Genomic DNA, 9,028 nt, shown 5'->3' on the forward strand with positions numbered 1-9,028 from the left:
TCCTCTCATTCAGAATTCCTGGGAGAGCTTGTGCTGGAATCTCAGTTTTTCCTAAAGTGTGGAAAACATGATGCTGCTGCTATGGCAAAAAATTTTCATTGGGGAACAGCCAGACCTCTAAGTAATCATAATTGTTAAGTATTTATTTTTACAGTCCTGTTTTGGCAAGAAATATTGGGCTTCTAGTTATTATAGCAATAAAATGTTTCCTGTATAATTATATTTAACTTTAAAAAGTGAGTTGATTTTAAGACGGATGATAACCAGATAATAACTTGGGTGATGTGAAGATAACGGCCAGAATCACGAAGAGGGATGTAAAGGGCTGGATGTGGGAAATGCTCATCTTAGTTCAGAACCCAGCACACCTTCCGGTAAGCAGAGATGGGCGAATAGTGGAAATCTTTGAGCCCAGTCGGTGGGTCGTATAGCCAGCTCCAGAACTGGAATCTGGGCTCTGCCCTTCCTCTTGGGGGCCCAGCTGAGCCTCCCTGCCCTGTGCTGAGTTCCCCTTTTCTGCAATGAGGAGGTTGGCACCCTTCCAGCCGACGCCTCCTTCTTTCCCTCTCCTGCCAGCTCTAGAGCTTAGACCAGGAGACGGTGTAACGGGAACCGACTTCACGGTTCACATGCCCACTGGCTTCCTTTATAAGGTCCCTCCGCACCGGGCAACTCTGCTCTCTCTAGGAAAGGCTGGTACTCAAGGTCTTCTAAAGCCCAGGGCGCCACCTGCTGTCTCTATGGCGCAGTGCAACCGCCAATTTCGAGCGCCCTTCCTGCGGAGGCAGAGGATGAAAATCCCAGGGAAATTCCGAGGCGCAGATCTTTTGGGAGCAGGTGGCAAGGCCGAAAGGGAATGCAAAGTAAACAGATCCGGGTGATAGGCAAAAAAGCCTCCCACGGCGGGACGGGCCTCGGAGGGAACCGAAGAAAAGTGGGCGGCAGCAGCAGCAGCAGCAGCCCCGTCCCGCCGTACTTTTCTCTGACATAAACGCTTACACCTGGCACCCGCAGGCAAGCAAGGGGGCACTGGGTCTGTTCCCCACCACATCCACCGTGTGGAGAGAGAAGCTGGGGAGCTGCACCAGAAGCTCAGTAAGTGGATGATGAATGAATTTAATTGGGACAGTGCATTCTTTTTGCTACTTTAAGTGGAGAGGAAGGCGATGCATTACAGAAACGGCAACCCCCCTCTCCACCCCCCCAACCCCCACCCCGGCAACACGCACTGAAATCGTTCCCCAAAGCTCTCTTTCTTAGCAGCCTCAGCTAGCAGGCTGGAACTTCTCTGCATCCAGAGTGACATCTCCATTTCAGTCCGCCTGGGCCTCCCACCTCTTGCCCCCCTCCCCCCAACCCCACCCCCAGCACCCCACCACCTCCACTTAGTGGTAACTTGAGCAAACAGCTCAAAGTCCAGTTAGGTTTTGCAGCTGTAGGCCGGGATGCCCCCAGGAGCACTGGCTTTCCACCTTAGGCGTTCTCTCGCTTTGGTCTGAGTTGTGGTGGGGATGGGAGGGTTTGGCATTTCGATGGAATGAGGGTGGGGGGCGGCGGACGTTAGAATTGGAGTGTTCTGGTCTCACCCGTAGATTATGGGGCAGTGGGTTTGGGTCCCGGAAGTCACCCCTGCAATGATTCTTTGCAGTGTCCTCCAAAGTTTGCACACCACTGCACTGGCCTGAAAGGCACCTCTTTGTCCAGGCTTCTTCCAGGTATGGTGAAAAAATAACTGATTGTGGATGGGAAACTTCCTACGAGGTAGTACACCAGGACATTATGAGAATTTTTATTTAAAACTCACCACTGCCCTTTGAAGGGGCTTCCCAGGTGGCTCGGTGATAAAGAATCCGCCTGTCAGTGCAGGAGATGCGTGTTTGACTCCTGTGTGGGGAAGATCCCCTGGAGAAGGAAATGTCAACCCACTTCAATATTCTTGCTTAGAGATTCCCCATGGACAGAGGAGCCTGGTGGGCTGCAGTCCACGGGGTCACAAAAGAGTCTGACACGGCTTAGTAACTAAACAACAACTGCCCTTTATGTGGGCACCTTCTTTCTGTACATTTTAAAGAAAGAGGAGATCTAAAGCTTAGAGGATTACTTGATTTGCCCCAGACCAGTAAATGGCAGGGGGAGGCTTGGAATTCAGTTCATTTTAATTTCAAGGCACATGTTCTTTTCCCTCAACTTGTCCCAATACAGTGATTTTCTTTATTCATATTATTTGGGTATAATGATTTTAAAGTTAGTTTTTAAAACAGGCAATACAGGTATGTGGTTCAACAATGTTTTAAAAGATTTATTTATTCCTGTGTCTATGGCCGTGCTGAGTTTTCAGTGCTGCACCGGCTTTTCTCTGGTTGCAGTGAGAGGCCTCCTCAGGCTGCTCACTAGTTGTGGTGTGCGGGCTTCTCGTTTGTTGCGGAGCACGGGCTCTAGGGTGCATGGGCCTCAGTGGCTGCAGCTCCTGGGGCTCTAGAGCGCAGGCTCAGTAGTTGTGGCACTCAAGCTTACTTGCTCCAAGGCTTGTGGGGTCTTCCGAGACCGGGGATCGAACCCATGCCGCCTGCACTGGCAGGAGGATTTTAACCACTGGGCCACCAGGGAAGCCGTCAGCAATTTTCTGAAGCATTAATACTAAAACGTATTCAGCACATTGCAAAGCAATGTCAATACACTTAACAGTCCTAACCACTGTGCTTGGAAATTTTAAGATGGTGAATTTTATATGTGTTTTTTTATCTATTCCTTTTTATGTATTTATTTTTTAATATGTGTTTTTTTTAAAACCACAATTTTTAAAAAGAAGCATTCTGTGGAAGGATTCTCTCTTGCCATTGTCCCCTGTTGTCTAGTGACCCCTCACCATGGGTAAGCATTGCTGTCAGTTTCATATAAATCTTTCCTTTTTAAAGCACACAGGAGTAAATACAAATACACCCTATTCCTTTCCTTTTTGCACAAAGAATAACAAACTATACATACCAATCTGCATCTTGTTATTGTCCTGGGACACTATGTCTTGGAGATCTTCGTAAATCAGAACAGCAAGGCCCTTCATTCCTTTTTAAAATTAATTAATAATGAAAAATTTTAAATTAAGGTATAACCAACATATTATAGTAGCTTCAGGTGTACAACATAATGATTCAACATCTGTATACATTAACTACAGTAAGTCTATAAGTTAGTTACAATAAGTCTAGTTAACATCCGTCACCTTACAGAGATTTCTTGTGATGAGGACTTTTAATATTAATTCTCTTAGCAACTTTCATATATGTTCAGTACAGTATTAACTAGAGTTGCCATGCTGTACATTATACCCCTGTGAAAAGTGAAAGCATTAAATGTTCAGTTGTGCTGATTCTTTTTGACCCCAAGGACTGTAGCCCACCTGGGATTCTCCAGACAAGAATACTGGAGTGGGTTGCCATTCCCTTCTCCAGGGGATCTTCCTGACCCAGTAATCAAACCCGGGAATCCCACATTACAGGCAGATACTGTCTGAGCTACCAGGGAAGCCCCATATCCCCACGACATCTATTTTATAACTGGAAGTTTGTACCTTTTAACCCCCTCTGCCTGTATTTTCCACCCTCCCACTCCCTGCTCTGCAGATATGGGTGTGGTTTTTGTTTCTGTGTTAGATTTCACATATAAGTGAGATCATATGATGTTTGTCTTTCTGACTTACTTCCCTTAACCTAATACCCTCAAGGTCCACCCACGTCAAATGGCAGGATTTCCTTCTTTTTTTTTAATGACTGAATAGTGTTCCATTGTGTACATACAAATTCACATCTCCTTTATCCATTCATCCATGGACACCTGAGTTGTTTCCACATCTTGGCTATTGTATAATAAATAATGCCGCACCTCCTTGCCTTTGTTAGCTGCTCAGAGTTGCTCATTGTACAATGGTTGCACTCACCACTCCCCTGCCGATGGGCGTTAAGGTTATTTCCAGTTTCTTGAAGACACAAGAAACTAATAACCCAAAGGAGCCCATTCAGCTTACCCAGAGTTTAAACCATGACATCAGAATAAAATGTACTGTTTAGACTCACCCTTGAAAATGGACAGGCCCACGTTCAAGCCTTGATCCCTTCCCTCAGTAAATCCCAGGTTGGTTTTCCTCCAGTACTGGAATGGATCACGTGATATAGGGTATCAGCTGTGCCTTTAGGGACCTTGTGGTCCAAACCAAGTGTCTTCACACGGTGCAGTCACCCCACACCATGAGAAGCTTATGCCACAGAGGCTCCTGCAGATTCACAGGCCCCATCTCAGGCTCTCTCTGGGCTTGTTGTGAGGCAGGAACTAGACGGGTCCTAGGCTGCGCACCAGAATTCATCCCCTGTGGACAGATTGTCTAAAATAGCAGGAGGGAGGAAAAGCTCAGCCCTGCCCAGATAAGAGGTAAAAGACCACATATTCTTCATTCTCAAAGTCAAGGAGACCTTCCTGACCACAAAAGTGCAGAAAGGCTCCTTGAAGATCAAAAAGGGAGGAGGCGCCACCCCATAGTAGGTGATGCCAATCTACTCATAGGCCTCTTTCCTAGAATCCGTCTTGGCCAAGAGATGCCCATGCACACATGGGAGGAGCCTGCGTGTGTTAGTCGCTCAATCGTGTCTGACTCTTTGCAACCCCATGGATTGTATAATCCACCAGGCTCCTCTGTCCTTGGGATTCTCCAGGCAAGAATACTGGAGTGGGTTGCTATTCCCTTCTCCAGGAGATCTTCCCGAACCAGGAATCGAACCTGGGTCTTCTGCATCGTGGGCAGATTCCTTACAGTCTGAACCACCAGGGATAGACCAAATACAGGCTCAGGACCAGGCAAAGCAAGATGATTGGCCAGAGGAAACTGGAAGAAATGCCCATACAAGTGATTCAAACTATCACAAGGGTGCGGCAAGTCTCTTTCTCTGAGCCCACCCCTGTGAGTCTACCCACGGGTACGCTTTTTCCTCCTAATAAACACTTGTTTCACTACTTTCCATCTCTACGTGGAATTTCATCTCTACACAGCTGATGGGTCATGGTCTTGTCCGTGGCCGTGGATCCCTGGTGTTCTCGTGGTTAGGATGCAATGCTCTCCCTGCCTTGGCCTGACTTCAATCTCTGGCCAGGAATCGAATCCTGCTTTAAGCCACTGCAGGCCAAGGCTGCCAGAGATTAGCTGGGTGGGGTGGTGGGGGGAGTCACCCAAGGTATTAAAGGTTTTTTGTAGGGGGAGGATGCACGCAAGTGAATTCATATACACTGCTCGCAGACGTGCTGGGGTGCCACCTCTTTCAGTGCCACATGGGGTCACTCCATGAGTGCTCTGATGGCCCTTCCACTAGCACTTTCTTCCACTGCTCCCGCTGAACTGTGAGCTCCTAAAGACCTGAAGTGGAGACTCTGTTGTCCCTGCTGTTCTCTCAGCTTTGGAGGAGCCACCTGGGCACAGGCGACATTGAGCCCTGATCATGTCCCGGGTGCCTGCTCAGCACCTTATTCAAGCGCCTCACTTTGTCCTTGTAACAACTCCCTGAAATAGGTGCTATCGTTAGCCTCAGTTTTGAAATGAAGAAAATGAGGCACAGAGAGGTCAGGCCACCTGGCAAAGCCACCCAGCTCCTAAGCGGTAGAGCTGAGGTTGTGAGTCTGGGGAGTTTGGCTCCGGAATCCGTGCTCTGCACTGCTCTGCTGCCTCTGTGGCCTCTCCTGTTTGTCCTGGAAAGTGAAGGAGGAAAGCTGGGCCACGTTTAAACTTTGCTTTAGCAAAAGTGTATTGCGAGCCTCGGATCTGGGGCTAATTAGCTCTTATGACTCTGGGAGAGTTACCATTTTTGTTTCTCATCCATAAAGGAGGGACAGTAGTACTGATTGCATGGTGCTACTGTGAGGCCTTGAAGAATCAGTACCCATCAAGAGCTTACACACAGTAAGAGCTCAGAGTGTATGCTGCTCTCTTCTCCAGGCAAAGGGCCAGGTCCTTTAGGGTCTTGGTACTCAAGGTTCAGCAGTGCAAGGACCAGCAACGTAGGCATCCCCTGAGAGCTTGTTGTTGTTCAGTTGCTCAGTCGTGTCTGACTCTTTATGACCCTGTGGACTGCAGCACACGAGGCCTCCCTGTCCTTCTGCGTCTCCCGACGCTTGCTCAAACTCATGTCCATTGAGTCGGTGATGCCATCCAACCATCTCATCCTCTGTCATCCCCTTCTCCTCTTGCCCTCAATCTTTCCCAGCATCAGGGTCTTTTCTAATGAGTCAGCTCTTCACATCAGGAGGCCAAAGTATTGGAGTTTCAGCATCAGCATCAGTCCTTCCAAAGAATATTCAGGACTGATCTCCTTTAGGATGGACTGGTTTGATCTCCCTGAAGTCCAAGGGACTCTCAAGAGTTTTCTCCAACACCACAGTTCAAAAGCGTCAATTCCTCAGCACTCAGCCTTCTTTAGGGTCCAACTCTCACATGCATACATGACTATTGGAAAAACCATAGCTTTGACTAGATGGACCTTTGTTGGCAAGGGAATGGCTCTGCTTTTTAATATGCTGTCTAGATTTGTCATTGCTTTTCTTCCAAGTAGCAAGTGTCTTTTAATTTCATGGCTGCAGTCACTATCTGCAGTGACTTTGGAGCCCAGGAAAACAGTCTGTCACTGATGGGCTTGTTAGAAATGCAGAATTCCAGGTCCCCATTCCCAGACTAGCTGAATCAGAACCTGCATTTTAGCAAGGTCCCCAGGAGATTTGCATATGCATTAATGTTTGTGAGAGGGGCTTCCCTCCTGGTCCAGTGGGGACCTGCTCCGGATGTAGGGGACCTGAGTCCGATCCCTCGTCAAGGAACTAGATCCTGCATGCTGAACTAAGTCATATGCCGCAACTAAAGATTCCACAAGGAAGATCTTGCATGGCACGACAAAGATCCATGTGCCATGGCTAAGACTCAACCCGCAGCCAAATAAATAAATAAAGGTAAATATTAAAAGGAAAAAAGAAGAAGAAAAGTCTGAGAGTCTGCTCTGCGGCAGTGTCTTTCAGTTGCCCTTTTCAGCCACCCTTTCGGTCACCCTTTTCCCTCAGACTCCTTCCAGGCCAGACTCCTGACCCCTCACCACGGGGTGTGTGTGTTTGGTGGGGGGCGGCTGGACCATCTAGTTTTACCAGCTCCTTCAGCCTTTTCTGAAGCTTGGGGACCAGCCAGTCTTGGGAACATAGTTGTAAGAGCCAGCAGAGATAAATGAATGAAGCAGTTTCTTCATTTTTGATGTGAGCAGATTCTTCACTTTTGGCTGTAGTACCCAGACTTTTTCATCTTTTTCTGTGTGTCTTTCATCCTTGCCCAATCTGGCATTTTGAGAAATTAAGCTTTAACTGTGACTCAGGAAAGAACGGAGGCCAGAGACAAGAGTGCCACCCTGTGGCAAGAGCCTGGCATTACCGCTCAGAATGCCACTGGGGAGAATGAAGTCTGTCTGTGATAACAGGATAGTTGATAGCTACATCCTACTGAGCCTTTCGTATATGTCATACTCTGCGCCAAGTCCTCCTCATGGATTAGCTTATTTGAAGCAGGTACTGTTGCAACAGGTAATGTTGCAGGGCTGCGGGAGCAGAGATGAAGAGGGATGAAGCGATTTGCTCAGGCTCCCTGGGAGGTGAAGGCCGGATCTAGGAGGGAACTCAGGGTAGCCTGGCTCCAGAGCAAACAATTCTTACAGTTGTTTGTTTGTTTTTTTTGAATGCTTATGTATTTATTTGTGTAGGGTCTTGGTTGTGGCACACAGGATCTTCAATCTTCTTTGCAGCATGCAGGATCTTTTTTTTTTTTTTTCCTTCAGTTGTCACACATGATCTTTAGTTGAGACATGTGGGATCAAGTTCTCTGGCCAGGGATTGAACCCTGGCCCCCTGCAGTGGTAGCATGGAATCTTAGCCTCTGGACCCCTAGGGAAGTCCCCAGTTCTAACAGTTTTTGATATATTCCCTCTGTAGCAAGAGAAGGAGGCCTTTCCGGTGTAGACCCCCACATTTTAGACTGTTGTTAGACCTGTGCTATTCTATTTACTGGAGCCATACCATGAGCACTGGGCCAGGAGTCAGAGACCTGGGTTCTGGCATGAGTGCCCTTCTCTCCTACCCAGGAAGTCGCAGGCAAGTCATTCACCTGATCTTTCTGAGTTTGTAGGACAGTGGGTAATACTATTTGAGCTGTTGACCTCATAGAATCTCTCCCTGTTCCACAGGAAGGCGGCATCCACACACTAAGGCGAGAGGCCTCGGGAGAAATCAGCACCGCCAACAACTTGATCTCAGACTTACAGAACTGTGAGGAAACGCACGTCTGTTGTTTAAGCCTTCCAGGCTGTGGTAATTGGTTATGGCAGCCCTAGCAGACTAATATAAGCCCCCAAAGCAAAAACCTCAGTCTAGACAGAGCATGTACAGTGGAAGCTCTATTTGAAAAATGAGAAAATGTGTTATTAACACATATACCCATGATTTCGTGGTTATTATTGTTTAGAGTACACTAAGTTAAAAACTAATAAACTGGAGACTTCTCTGTCCAAATGGCTAGGACTCTGTGTTCCCAAGGCAGATGGCCTGGGTTTGACTCCTGGTCAGAGAATTAAATCACACATGCTGCAACTAAAGATCCTTGCATGCTGCAACTAAGACCTGGTGTGGTCAAATAAATTGATATTTAAAAAATAATAAATTGATATGAAGTTGATTTAAAGAAAATTAGGTTAGTTGGAGTCCAAAGTCAAGTGGGTCTTATGAAGCACCACTATGAACAAAGCTAGTGGAGGTGATAGCATTCCAGCTGAGCTATTTCTCATCCTAAAAGATGATGATGTAAAAGTGCTGCATTCAATATATCAGCAAATTTGGTGGCTCAGACAGTAAAGAGTCTGCTTGCAATGTGGGAGACTGGGGTTTGATCCCTGGGTTGGGAAGATCCCCTGGAGAAGGAAGTGGCAACCCACTCCAGTATTCTTGCCTGGAAAATCCCATGGATAGA

The sequence above is a fragment of the Bos grunniens genome, chromosome 18 (assembly GCF_055505025.1).
Source record: "Bos grunniens cultivar Pamir isolate PY7600 chromosome 18, Bosgru_T2T1.0, whole genome shotgun sequence".
Taxonomy (NCBI): domain Eukaryota; kingdom Metazoa; phylum Chordata; class Mammalia; order Artiodactyla; family Bovidae; genus Bos; species Bos grunniens.